The sequence below is a fragment of the Pan troglodytes genome, chromosome 6, assembly GCF_028858775.2.
Source record: "Pan troglodytes isolate AG18354 chromosome 6, NHGRI_mPanTro3-v2.0_pri, whole genome shotgun sequence".
Classification (NCBI taxonomy): Eukaryota; Metazoa; Chordata; class Mammalia; order Primates; family Hominidae; genus Pan; species Pan troglodytes.
The window spans coordinates 104314809-104329495 of NC_072404.2; the positions used below are offsets into that span (position 1 = coordinate 104314809).

General features: G+C 34.8%; 1 protein-coding gene across 16 annotated transcripts in view; it reads left to right on the plus strand.

Annotated features, from left to right (window-relative positions):
- The window catches only part of PPP1R9A (protein phosphatase 1 regulatory subunit 9A), a 387118-nt gene that overhangs the window by 23848 nt on the left and 348583 nt on the right, over nt 1–14687 (plus strand). The gene's annotated exons all lie outside the window — the stretch shown is intronic.

A 14687-nucleotide genomic window follows, 5' to 3' on the forward strand; every position in this document is an offset into this window, starting at 1 on the left:
AGCTCATTGTAAATTAAAATCCCTTTCCTATTGGCCCAGTGTCGTACAGTGGTATTTTGTTTCTGGAAACAGAGATCATATTATAAAAATACTACAATTAGTCATGAAAATGAATAAAGAGAACTTACAGTGTATGTTTATGCAAATACTAGGTATACTAACCAACATGATAATAATGTAAATGCTCCTTTTAGGGATTTTTTTTCTGCATGAATTAGACTGACTGGATTCTTTCTTATTTTTATTTTTTTGAGAAGGAGTTTTGCTCTTGTTGCCCAGGCTGGAGTACAATGGTGCAACCTCGGCTCACCGCAACCTCCACCTCCCAGGTTTAAGTGATTCTCCTGCCTCAGCCTCCTGAGTAGCTGGGATTATAAGCATGCGCCACTACATCCGGCTAATTTCTTATTTTTAGTAGAGACAGGGTTTCTCCATGTTGGTCAGGCTGGTCTCGAACTGCCGACCTCAGGTCATCTGCCAGGCTTGGCCTCCCAAAGTGCTGGGATTACAGGTGTGAGCCACCGTGCCCGACTGACTGTGGATTCTTAAAATACAGTTTCTATGTGTGTCTCAGAGTGTTTGGATGGTAAATGCAGGGGAGTGGCTGTTTCCATGGCTATTTCTTCTTCAGTGAATTTTTGTTGCTGAGTCTTCAGTGACCTGGCTCTGGGTATTAGCTTCACTTGAAGTAGGTAGGTGATGGAAGAGTCATTAGCCAGTTTTAAAGACAAGTTTAGTTTTCTCTGCTGTTATATAGATAAATTGGCAAGTGGTTGTGATTGAGCCTTTCCACCTTAGGGGTGGTCAGAAATCCATTAACTTAGTATTGCCCTTCTTAGAAAAAATGGATTATGATGATGATGATTTTTCAAAACAGATGAGTACTTACCAGCCAAAAGGCTTTTGTGTCATTATATTTTGCTTTATGATTTTGTAAATTGTGTCAAAAAGATTGAATTGGTGCCAGCTCCATGTTTGAATTCTCTAAAAAATAAGTGCTGGTTTAGATGATCTATCTAGATAAAACATTTCAAACATTTATTATTGAATTCTTCTTAATATGCTACATAAATAGTCAGACCCCTTGTTTTTGTGAATGTTATTTTCAGGTATGTATTCAGTGTTTGCTAAGTTTGTTAGAATTGAGGCAGAGTTTTGGAGACCCTTGGAGTAGAGCTAATTCTGGAAGTTAAATTTTTACCTATCTTAAAATTGAGAGAGTATGTATTCATGGCATTTGACCTTGAAATTATATGTAGGAGTGGTGGAGAAGGGAAAGGGGTGGTGGAACTCAACATCACGACAGTTCATGAATTAAATTAACCACCTGCTCTACCAATAATAAGTATGATACATCTTTTTCATATGCCTCTCTTCATTTACAAAGATGGTGCTGGACATTGCAATCTACCTGAAGCATTTTTTTTTTTTTTTTTTGGTCAGGAGAGGTAACAGGGTTTGAACCCATGTTCATTCCACTATGCGTTCTCCCGTGTGACTGCTATCACATACCTGAGAGACAGATGGTTGGGAGTGCAGTAAATATATGTGGAACAGAGTGAACCAGCACAATGTGACTAAAGATGTGACTATATGATAAAAAGTCAGGAATGAATTAACTTTGTCTATAAATAAGCACACACAGATATAGATTTTCTCTGACAATTTAGGCATACACACATCTCTGCATATATATGCATTTATATATGTACACACACATTATGTGTGTGTGTGTATATATATATACACATATTTAGTGTCATATATATGTATATATATGACATATATATACACAGCATATTTAGTGTCCTATCATCATGTAGGAAGATTTCAGTGCTGTAATTATTAAGAACAGTTACATTATTGAACTACAAAGCTGAAAGAAATTCTTTGGGAATGTAGTTTGCCATGATTCCACTTTAGTTTTTAAATAAGGCCTGCTACTTCTCTGGAAAGTCAGAAATACAACCAAGGTGAAATTAACATATTCTGAACTATTTGCAGAAATGCTGCTGAAACATGTAAAGTATCAAAGTGCTTCTTAAGTCATGACTGAATTTAGGTAGACAGGCAGAGAGATCAGAATAGAATGTGAAGTGGGAGGCATTCTCCTCCCTCTCTCAACTGTATTGGAGACACAGCTCCAGTGTGATTAACACTGTGAAAAGGAGGTATACTCAATTACATGCTTCTAGTGCTAAGGACGAATGGCATCTTTTTACCTCAGAAGAAACAAAGCTTTTGTTTTGTTCCAAAATGATAATGGGACATTATCATTTTGATGATGATAATAAAATAGATAACATTCACCATACCAGGCACCAAGTAAAGGGCTTTATTTATGCTAATTAACTTGGTCCTTACAATAGCCGATCACTTTTTAGCAGTGGAAACCCAGGCACCAAGAACTTAAGCACGGAGTCCACAGTTTATGAACAGACCCAGCATGCAGCCTAGGTAGTCTGGCCTGAGCCTGTGTGTTTACTGATGTAAGAGTCAGGTTTTAGAATAGGCCCTTCATGATAAGCTATCTTCTTGCTCTATTTTTATCCCATTTGGAAAATCCCTTTAATGCTTTTAATTGAATTTGAAGCAGACTGCCATTGAATAACGTGATCAAAGTAAAGATGTATGTTCTCAATTTGGGACAAATAAAACTCTAACATTTTTAGTTTTTTTGTTAATGTTATTTTATTTACTAGTCTTTGAAAACTTTTGTGAAATAGTTCATATTTAACAGATGAGGAACCAGAGGCAGAGTCTTAAATCCACAAAATGAGGGTAAAGTAAGAGGTGACCCAGGAATTATTTGAATGTAGAATTTTGTTTGGGCAATATTTTGGCCTTTTTACTGTATAAAATGCATATGAGCAGAGGAGAGCACTAGATCAGGGGTCAGTTAATGTGTCTTCCCTGTATCAGACTCACACTGACAGTTCAGAAAGTAATTGAGTCACAACAGCACACCCGTAACAATTTAGACATCAAACACTTGCTTTGAACATTTTGTCCTTTGTTTCATCTCCTTTAATGTGACCTTTCAAGATCTCTAACATGTGGTATGAATTTGAGAGCTTCTCAACCTTTATTGTTGAGATCTATCCTTAGTTTTATCACCCAAGTATTATCCCTCATGTTTATAGAACATTTTTTTTTTGTCAAAAAGATCTGGCCTTTGAATTCAGATCAGATTCAGTGTAGTTAAGAAAATATGTCAAAACAAGTATAGTCAGAAATTCACAGTACCTTTGTGTTCTGTTTACGCTATTAGCTGAGCCTTTATTTACCATTTTTGGTGCTTTTGTTATCGATGTTATGTTTTAAAAATATATACATGTTTCTGGAACTAAATATATGTGTGTGTGTGTATACGTATATGTTCACATATATACGTCTATATACATATATATGTGTATATATTTGATGTTAAAAGCTTTCATCAAATGTGTGTGTGTATGTATATACACACATACATGTATATGTACGTATACACACACACACACACACACACACACACACACGCATATATATTTTAAGAGATGTGTTGCCCAGGCTGGAGTACAGTGGTTATTCACAGGTGCGGTCATAATTCACTGAAGCTTCAAACTCCTGGGCTCAAGTGATCCTACTGCACCAAGCCTTCCTAGTAGCTTGGACTACAGTTGCGCTCCACTGCACCCAGCTTATAATTTTTTGATTAACAGCAATTCTAAGAGAATATTATGTAATGAAGTGTGAGAATAATTGGTGCAGTGGTTTGAACTTTAAGACATACGAATTTTATGTTCATGAATAATGTACATTGTGTTTTCATACATTGTCTATGGAGAGTCATTTTCACTGCCTGAAATTGGTCACCTTCAATTCCTTCTCATCTCTCCGCCAAAGTATGAAAAGAAGATTGCAGGGCTAAGCTACTACTTAAATATTATTCCTTTTCATAACCCTTCATATAGCACCAGTGAACCAAGGACTTTGTAGAGTCTAGAGCCAAATGATGACAACATGTGGCCTATGCCAAAGATAGGTTTTAGTAGATATTAGGGAGCATTGTGAAAAAAATGGTTCTGTGGTTGAATATGTTTGGGAAACTTCATACCATGCCCCCTTCTTAGAAAATCATAAAGCTATTAACGTATGCAGGGCCCCTGAAAGACCACATTGTTACATTTTTTAAAAAGTTCTCTTCTTGCCTTGTTTTAAATGTGATATTATTTAACATTCTGTGGCTTCTGGAACACAGTTGGATAAAAATTATTGTTGTACAGTTTTAAAAACAGAATTATTCTTTTGAATTGCGTTTCGTAAGTTCAGTTCTTATTGCCTTTCCCACCTCAATGATTATCCCAGAAATCTGAAAATTTTATAATAATGAATGTAGGCTTATGATAAAGTGATTTCAATTAACAAAAGTATTGCTGTGATAAAGTAGTTTCACCTTTGAGTAAAACTTGTTGATTGCCCTAAGTAGACCATTTTTGCCATTTCATTCTGGAAACCAGAGATTGCGGATTTTAAATTTTCTTTTAATCTCCTGAATCAGCCTGGATTATAACATGCTGTATTTTCTGTCTCATGATAACCATATTGCTGTAAAATATGAGAAAATTATAAACATTGTTTTGTTTAAATAATTGATAGTAGTAAAGTAAATATTTTAGGCTATGTTTACATTTGTAAAAGAAGATTTGAGCAGTAATTTCATCCCTTAGAGAAAGCCCATTTGGGTAATCAAGTCTAAATTAAAGTAATTTTCCTCAATAACTAGGTTTAAGTGTTGATGTCTGGGTACCAGAGAAGACAATGGACTTGGAGTGTGGATACTTTTAGACTTTCCTGTCTGTGTTTTCTTAGTGGTAATTATTTGTTATGGGTGATCTTTTTCCTCTGGGCGCCAGTTTCCTCTTCTCTAAATTGAAAAGGTTCTATTAGATGATCTAAGATCTGTTTGAGCTCCTAAAATCAGTCTTCTTTAATTCTGTATCTAAACAATAATTCTAGTTCTTATTTCTGTTTTGCCCAGGAAAGCTTTTAACATTAAATCAGGCTTCTGCCAGTAGTAGTCTTTGCTCTTTAGCAATACTGGAGGTCCAGGGATAAAGGACATCTCTGTTTTCATCTTACCATTTACTATCTTATGTCATGTTCTGTATTCCTTATTCTAAAGGGACTTGAGTATTGTAAACAGGAAAACCTGAGCAAAGATTGCATGAAAGAACCTTTTAAGGTACTTTGCCTTCAAGTAATGTTAAAGTTGTTTAAACAATGTACTAATAAAACCTTTCACTAAGTATGGGGAGACTGTGTAGGGGTGTGTGTGTGTGTGTGTGTGTGTGTGTTTGTGTATATATTTTTTCCCTTCAAAAGTGATCTAACAACTTAAATAATTAAGAATTCTAAACATACTGGTGGGAAATGTTACCAAATGGTAAAACATTAATTCTGTAATATGTTTTGTTTAGTAAATGACCAGTCCCTGGTCATTAATTGCTTCCTTGACTTTGGGCAAGTAATTTCTCTAGTTGTTAAAAGACTCTTTAGCTCTTATATGTACTTAGGGTATTCTGAATAAATTTATACATATTAAAGCAAAAATAGGAGTAATTATTTTGTTTTATCCCTCTGGCTTTTTTCAATTGATAGTATGACAGTTGACAGGCATGTAAGACCATTCCATGTCCATGTATTAGCATTTTTAATAGCTCCTTAGTATAAATGTGCCCTAACTTATTATTCATCCTTTCTTTATTGATGGATATTAGATTATTTCTGATGTTTTTGCTTCTATGAATAATGCTGCATCTTGATATATTTTGTGTACATGTCTGAGTGTTGTGGGATAGGCTCCTAGAAGTAGTGCTGCTCAGGGCCCTTTCTTGTCCTCCAAGCTCTCCCTCTCCTAAGCTCCCTGCAAATCCTTCTAGCATGTAATGAACCATATTTTATTGAAAGTATGAGGCTGTTCCCTTCACTGGAAGTTCCTAGGGGACACAGATTGTCATTTATTCATTGTCGTATCCTCAGCACTGAGCACACGGTAGTTAAAAATAAATTTGAACTGAACTTGAAACTTGAAAATCAATATCCAATGTTTTAATTTTAAAGTCTTGGCCTGTCTTTTACAGACTTCTTCAATGTTGCAATAATTTTTTCCCCTAGTATAATTGGATCATAACATAGATCTCCTGATGGCCACAGCTATCAACGTATAGGTAACTCAGTTCTTTGCAACTTACATTTCAGAAGCTTGTCATGACCCAATTACACAGGCGTAGTTTCTTACAGAATAAATGTTTTCCAAGTCTCTTGAGATAATTCTCCTAATTAGAAATCAGGGGTGAGAACCTTTATGTAATCAGCATTGTGGTAGATTGAAAAGAATACAGGTTTTGGAGTTGATGTTTGAAAGCATCTTCTCTGTGGTATTCTATAGCCATTTACTTAGGCTGAGTTTACTGGTTTATGGGAGATCCAGTTTTTTCCTCTGTAAAATGAAGATAGTATTCTATATTAAGATAGGGCACTGGAAAGGCTAATGGAGGTCTTGAATGTGAAATGTTTAATGTGGGACTTGGTACAGGTACGTACTTATGAAATATTAGTTCCCTTCCCAGGTACCATCAGAGTTTTCAATCTTGAGGGGAGCTGGGCTGACAACATATTCACTATAGTTTTCTATATCAGTGGGGTACTCTGGTAGAGTAGAACAGGGGTCCTCAGACCCTGGGCTGTGGTCTGGTACCAGTCTGTGGCCTGTTAGATACTGGGCTGCATAGCAGGAGGTGAGTGGTGGGTGAGTGAGCATTACTGCCTGAGCTCCTTCTCTTGTCAGATGAGTGGCTGCATTTGATTCTTAAAGGTGCATGAACCCTATTGTGAACTCTGCATGTGGAGGGATCTAGGTTGCAGGTTCCTTATGAGACCTGAAACTATCACCTGCCCCTGAATTTTTTGTGGAAAAATTGTCTTCCATGAAACCGGTCCCTTATGCCAAAAAGGTTGGGGAGTGCTGGAGTAGAAGGTCATAACTGATAAGTATTTCAGAGATTTTGGACAATTACTGTTCAATTTTTTGCCATTCAGACATACCTGATGCTTTCAAAAGGTTTTCTTTTTTTTTCTTAGTATGAATATGTTGACTGTGGCACTGCTATTACTAGGAGAAAAGTGTTCCTAATTTACCAGTGTTAATCATTTCATGTTTTCATTGCTAGCTCTTGTCTTTTTTTTCTGTCATCTTCCTTAATGTGGTTTATTTAAAAAATTTCTTTGGTCCTGTTTCAAATTGAATGATTATGCTGTTGAAAAGATCAGAAATGGTCCTGGCTCTCATCTTTCTTGGGCAAGCCAATTTTTAAACTAATCTGTAAATTTCATTAAACCATGTGAACAAACAGTAAAACTGCTTTCAAAAGCATAAGCTATCAGAGATAGAATCAGTTGGTTCTCCTCTAAGTTCCTTTTTGGGGGGTAGAAACTGAAATATGCCATGCTGTACGTAGTTCTGAGGATTGAAAGAGTCCTTGCAGTATTTTCTCATATAATCTTAGACACGTTTCGTGATGTGGATACGCTATTCCTGTGTTTTTAAAGGGAGAGATAAATGGTGTTTTTTCCCTCAAATTGTGGAAGAGGATGAATTTTTATAAGCAAATGTATTAGTATTATTTGTTTACTGGTATAGAGATGCTCAGCCAGGAATTCATTACTGTGTGATGAAATGAATCTCAGTGGAGGCACTGAGAAGGATGATGGATTTGGAACAAGAAGATCTGGGTTTGAGACTCAGCTCTGGTGCTTACTAGTTGTATGACTTTGTGTAAATGTCTTCCCAGCCTCATTTCTTCATCTAGGAAAAGGGATAATAATACTTTTTCACAGTGTTGTTTTGGGAATTAAATTAGTATGTCAAGACACTTTCTAAACTTAAAAGCATTATTATTTACATTGGCAGATACCTATATTGTTGATAGATATTATTATGGCAGCACTTACAGCAGTGCTGGTAGAAAGTGAGTCTACAATAACTACTTGCTGAATAAATGAAACAGAGTAACACTGAACTGGAGGAATTTGCTTCTTAGCAGAAGCATTCAGGTTACCCCTTTTTATTTTCTTTCTTCTGTATGTTTCAATTCAAGAAAATAAATATTAATCCAATATAGATTTTTCATAGAGGCAAGGTTTTGATAATAATAATGAGTTGCTGAGTATTCCAGTGGACTTTATATAAAGTGCTTTAGTCAGCAAAACAGACTAAGCATACAAATTATTCATATCATTGAACAGTTTATGTAACAAATAAATATTTTTTGAACATACACTATGTACTTAGCACTTAGTGACTTAGGTGAACATTGACTGGGAGGATACCATGTGTCTCATCCCAGAAGATTGTATAATGTTATGACAGGGACAAGATTATATATATATATATATGTATATATATGTATACATACATGTATATATGTGTATATATACATACACACACACACACACACGTCCCAGGAGATTGTATGGTGTTATGACCCAAACTTATAGACACCTAAACACACTATCTCTTCATTCCTTACCTTGACCTGTGCTAATCACTGATTGCGTGCTCTACAAGTAGGAGGTTTTATGTCGTTCACTTCTATGACCAGCACTTGGTAGGCCCCTAGGACATAATAACTGCTCAGTTAATATTTGTTGAGTCATGAATAGATGAAAGTTCTGATTTAGCAGTATTTCTATGGAAAAGAATTTGAACCATAATAATCATGATGGCTATTATTAATTAAACCCCTATAATGTGTCATGCTCTAGGCTAAGTAACTTTTGGACAGTAACTAATCCTTTTATAACATCTTGAGGAGGCTGCAGTTACTATTCACATTTGACATATGAAGAATTGGAGTCTCAGAGAGGTTAGATAATTTGCCAGTGTCATATAACCATCTCTCATATTTTTTTTCCATTTAGCAGGATCAAGTATAATGTAGGGTGTCCTTTTTCTTTTTCTTTTAATTTTTTTTTTAACTACAGCTCATTGGAGCTTAGCCTATTTCATCCAGATGTGTAACATCCTCCTTAATACTATTTTTCTTCTTATTCCCAGTTACTCTGAGAATTCTTTCCCTTTCTTCACTAGATCTGTGAGCCAAAGATGATGCTAATCATAGCTCATAAACATGAGTTTGGTATTAATGTTATATGTTTGTATAATAAAGGAAAAGGAAAACATTTAGCCTTAAAGTAAAATAAGTTGGCTCTGTTAGCCTCTAGAGTTCTTAAAAATAATTATAAGTCTCTTCAGAATCCCTCTAAATGTCTTCATCTCCTTTATTGTCTTTATCTGCTTAAAACTGCTTCTCTTGAAAGACCAGAATGCAAGATCAAAAAATCAAATATTATATATAATATTGATTTCTGGTAGATTCATAGAATTTCAAAGCTGGAAACAATCTTATTTTATTTTTTAGAATAGGAAAAATCTTTTGTAAATTAGAACACTTAAAAAATAAGTTAGGACACTGGAAGTCTTAGGGAATTAATTCTGCCAAAATACACCTTGCCCAGCTCCCATCTTTCTGTAAGCTATAAGGAGTTGTTCATAATGAAGAAACAGACCCCTTTAGGCAACAACAAAATCAGAGAAGAGCTGAAGATTTGGGGAATACATTATGCACAGTTACTGTGTGTCTTCATTTTGCAGAAAGAAAGGTATACTCTACTTGGTTTGATATTGTCTATGAAAGACTAATATTTTTTAAAATTCAGAAGTTGCAGGACAGACAGTAATATAGAAGAGATGAAAATAAAATGGGAGTAGAGAGGGGAAGAAGTTAAAAGAAAAAGCAGTGGCATTTAGAAGCTGTTGCAGAGATCAAATAGGACAAACAAGGCTTAGAGTTAGTAACAAATGGACAAAGCAGAGATCAGTTTTGCCTTGAAGGGCTGCTGTGATGAGAGTATGTGTAAGTGGTAAGACAATTGCCTAAACCTCAGTAAGATATGGAATTGTATCTTTACATGCATCTTTATCCCTAGTAATTACAAGATTGGAATGGTATCTTTATATACATCTTTATCCCTGGTAAGTGGTATCTGTACTTCTGCATATGTGATGGTATGATTCATTGATAATTTGAACCTCTTCATTGTACTCTCTTTAAGAAGGGAAGAAAGTGTGTTTGCATACTTTAGAAAGGAGTTTATCTAAATGCTCTTAAAGTATAGTTTGATATGGAAAGGTTTCAACTCTCAATTAATCAGCAACTATTTTTTTTTTTGGCCTAGGCTGACCTGTTTCTGAAAATTAAAAGCCACTCATATTTGGGATCTGATAAATAAGTGTTTGTGGGCTGGCAAGTGTGGGAACCTAATGCCCATTTAAATCTTGATTTTTGTACAATTAAGTTATAAATTCTATATGTCTTACAAATGATCTTTTATGATTTATCTTGATGATGAAAGTTGGAGTCTTATTTTTGAAATAGACAAGAGAATGAAAAAAAAAATCATTGAATTTTTAGAGAAACAGTGTAGTTAATGGAAAGAGCAATTGGCTATGTTTTTGCATCTTTGTGACCTTAAGCCAAAGTTTCTTTTTTGGTCCTTAGTTTCCTTACCTGAAAAGTGGAATAATTTCTGGCACATATGGTTTGGTACATCACATGAAATATACATATGAGGGGCCCGGTTTTGTGTCTGATATATAGTGCTGACTCAGAATTTTATAATTCTTAATGAGGTTAGGAAAAAAAAGAAAAGGAAAGAAATTTAATGATTAAATATCTAAATATCATTTCTCCCACTTCTCTCTTCTCAGTCAGAATATATTTCTCCAATTCTTAGTCACTTGGCCTGTCACTCAGAAGCCATAATAGCACTAAAGTCAATTTTGCTAGGCTCTAGAGAATTTAACCTGAGCTTCAAATTAGTTCTCCTTTTGTATTCTGCAGCGGGAAACAACCACTTCCTAGACTTGGGTGGGAGAATAAATATTATGAACTTGTCTAGGAATAAGTCAACCCTATCAATGAAAAGATCATGATTTTAATTGAGTAATTTAGGACAGAGGTTGGCAAACTATGGCCCCTAGGCCAAATCTAGACCTCTGTTTGCTTTTGTAAATAAAGGTTTATTGAATACAGCCATACTCATGCCTGTAAGTATTGTCTATGGCTGCTTTCCTACTGTAAAGGCAGAGCAAGTAGTTGTCTGCCTTCCCAGCACTTTGGGAGGCTGAGGCGGGTGGATCACCTGAAGTCAGGAGTTTGAGACAAGCCTGGCCAACATAATGAAAACCCGTCTCAACTAAAAATACAAAAAATTAGCTGGGCATGGTGGCGGGCACCTGTAATCCCAGCTACTCAGGAGGCTGAGGCAGGGGAATCACTTGAACCTGGGAGGCGGAGGTTGCAGTGAGCCAAGATCGCACCACTGCACTCCAGCCTGGGTGACAGAGCAAGACTGTCTCTCAATAAATAAATAAATAAATAAATAAATAAATAAATAAATAGAAGTTTGCCAACTGCTGATTTAGAAAATTGTGATCATTTCTTTAGGTGAATATTCCTGACAAACTGGTTTAAAATCATGTTTAAATATCTGCAAATTTTCTCATTAAAAAATCAATCTCATAACTTTCAAGTGTTTGCTACAATGATTCTGGGTGAGCTAAAAGATGGTCTGGAATTCATAGATCTCATTTCATCATTCATGGACTATTTAGTTATTTTGGGTAGAACATGTAGTGTTTACTATTCTTCATATGTTTTCTTAAAATTTCAGAAGTTGTTTCAAGGTTACTAAAATTGAGTAAACTGCTGATTAAAATAATTTCATAAGTATTTTTATTTATATTATGTAGACATCTGTTTTCATCTCTCTGGGATAAACTATAGGCCATTAAATATCTCCCCAGAGGGGTATAGCTTTCTGTCATTATTAAAGCTGAGCTTTCTAAATCTCTCCTAAAAGATTGTTGGCACATCAGTTAGAATGTAAACAAAGGCTTTCTGAAATTTCTTCCTGTAAACAAATGCTTTATATTTTCACATGGAGATTTCCTAGCTTGTGCCATTTAAGCTCTGTAGAAATGTTTAGCGGTGAATGAATGAGTTCAGGTTCTTAGGCAATAAAATGGGGGAAAAAGTAAGGTAATATTTACTGAAATAAGTCAACTTTGATTAGGTCTGTTACTCAGAGATTTTGCTTTGCCTTCCCAGGCAAATTTTATAGCTGTCTAAAAGGAGAGGTCTTGAGGAAGTCAAGCTTATGATTGCCTCTAAGTCATCTACTGACATGCTTTCAACTATCAAGGTTCAAGGCAGTGTGGTAGACCTTGGGAGATGGGATGGAGATATTATTTATTATGTTTCAGATACAAAACTAGGTCTTTGTTCATAATGATATTTAAAACAAATAACCCTCATTTCTATGCATGGAAAATAGTGATAGCTTATGAAAGAGTTTAGAAATGGATTTCTTGCAGTGGAGAGTGATGTTGAGAAAATCAGTGAAGGACAAATTGTGACCTACATTTTAGCAAAAGTAGGTTATTTGTTTTAAAAATATAGTCAGTTTTCTAATTACTGAGTTTGTTATTCCCTTTGTTTGTAAAGTACTTACCTCATGCCATCTGTGTGAGTGTCCTACCAAACTTCCAAGTCCATTTCTTTTTTAAAATTGATATATAATAGTTATATACATTTTGGGGGTATATGTGATATTTTGATACATGTATACAATCCCTAGTGATCAAATCAGGGTAACTGAGATATCCATCACGTTATACTTTCATCTTTCCTTGTGTTGGGAACATTCCAATTCTTCTCTTCTAGCTATTTTGAAATATACAATAAATTATTGTTTACTATAGTTTTCCAAGCTTATGTCTGATGACACTTCCTCATTGAATTTTTCCTGCCTTCCCTGCCCTTCTACTCCAACACATATCCCCTTTGATCACCTGTTCTTTCACACACCTCCTATGATATTTACATAAAATAATGCTGGAGTTTATCACCAGTAGTGCTTAGCACCATGCCTCTTACACACTCACTAAACATTTAGCGAAGTAGTTTGTGACTATAGTAGAAATATCCACCCCCCCACCCCCCCCGATTAAAAATAAAGGTCATTACTATCTATGCCTGGGAAGTGAGTCATCGTTCTTTAGATTTGCTAATTTTTACTTAAGGGGGAAGAGGGCACCTCATTTCTTATAAAACTGTAGAGTTAAACTGACTAAAAGCAGAGTGATGACCTAGTGATCAGAACCGTTTCTTTGACAGATTTGTTCATTTGTGGAAATCCCAAACCCTTTTCAGAGCAGTTTTTGTAATCACTTTTTGTGTTGTTTGTTGGATTCTCAGAATCTTTTTCTCAAAATAGTAGATGCCTGGATTTGCTATTCCAGGTACTTCTGAAAAGAAGATTTTGAGAGATACTGTAGAATTTTAATTGCATTGGAGGTAATGCTTTTCAGATGTATATGGAAAGTTAGATTCCAAGGATTAAAAAAAAATGAAATTCTTAAACAAATTTTGGATTCCAAGTCCAGATTCACCAGCTAGTTCCAATGGGTTTGAGGGGATGACGTATAATGTCTGTGTTTGATAAGACTAAAAGCTTTTTGAAAGTGTGTGATAGCCAAGAGGTAAACTTTTGCTCCTAAGGATCTATTGATTACCTTGATTTCATTTCCTTACATGAGATACGTACCTTTTAGCTTTCATGGGCCATGAATATACCCTGTATATGTTTATATGCCTGTATATATGATATATTCATATATATGTAAATAAAAATCAAGTATGATAGTAAAAGGATTTGTGTTAGGTCTCTCAGCTCTTAGAAGTTTGAATAATCTCATATAAGTTGCTTAACCTCTGGTGCTTTTCTTTCCTTTTAAAAATGAGGGTGATTATACCTTCTTAAGTGAAGTTTATGAGGCTTGTTTTCATGACATATACAAAAGACAGGGATTCTTAAGGTCAAATGAATACAGCTAGGGTTAGGTTATCTGGATAATTAAAGCTGAAAGCTTGGAGAAAAAAGATTTTGTTGGGATGGAGGGACATATATTAGGGAGAGTATTTAAATAATTTAACTTGATTCATTGTGGATGTCCGGGTCATTGAAAAATTACCAGTCTTTCATTTTGTTTTGTATCAAATTGACATGAAAACTGTAGTCACTTCATATTTATGCCCAGTTCACAAATATCTCCTTGCTGTTTAGTCACAGACAAAAGATAATAATATTCTATTACAGTGTATCAGTTGAAATAGGCTAAATATTTATGAACATATGTTTTGAAATTGGAAGCATGTTGGAAGAAAAGAATCAATAAAGATAGAAATTTGTTTTGCTAAAACAATTTGAACCTTTTAAAGATTTTCTTACTGATCTGATTATTTGACATGCCCAAAGCGGGATAGAAACAAAAGAATTTGTTAAGAGGCTTACTTATATACTTATGTATAGAGTTTAATTCTTGGATTTTATTTTATGAGTTTGAATATTAATTTTAATACACTTTACTAGATCAGTAACTCACACACTATTTATTCTGGGAATGTTTCATCTTCAGATAAGTAACATGCTAAAAATATAAGCGATTCCAAAAAAGTTCAAAATTACACATGAAAATGAATCTGTAGATTTTAAGCTTTGATTAGAAAGATTTGAAAATT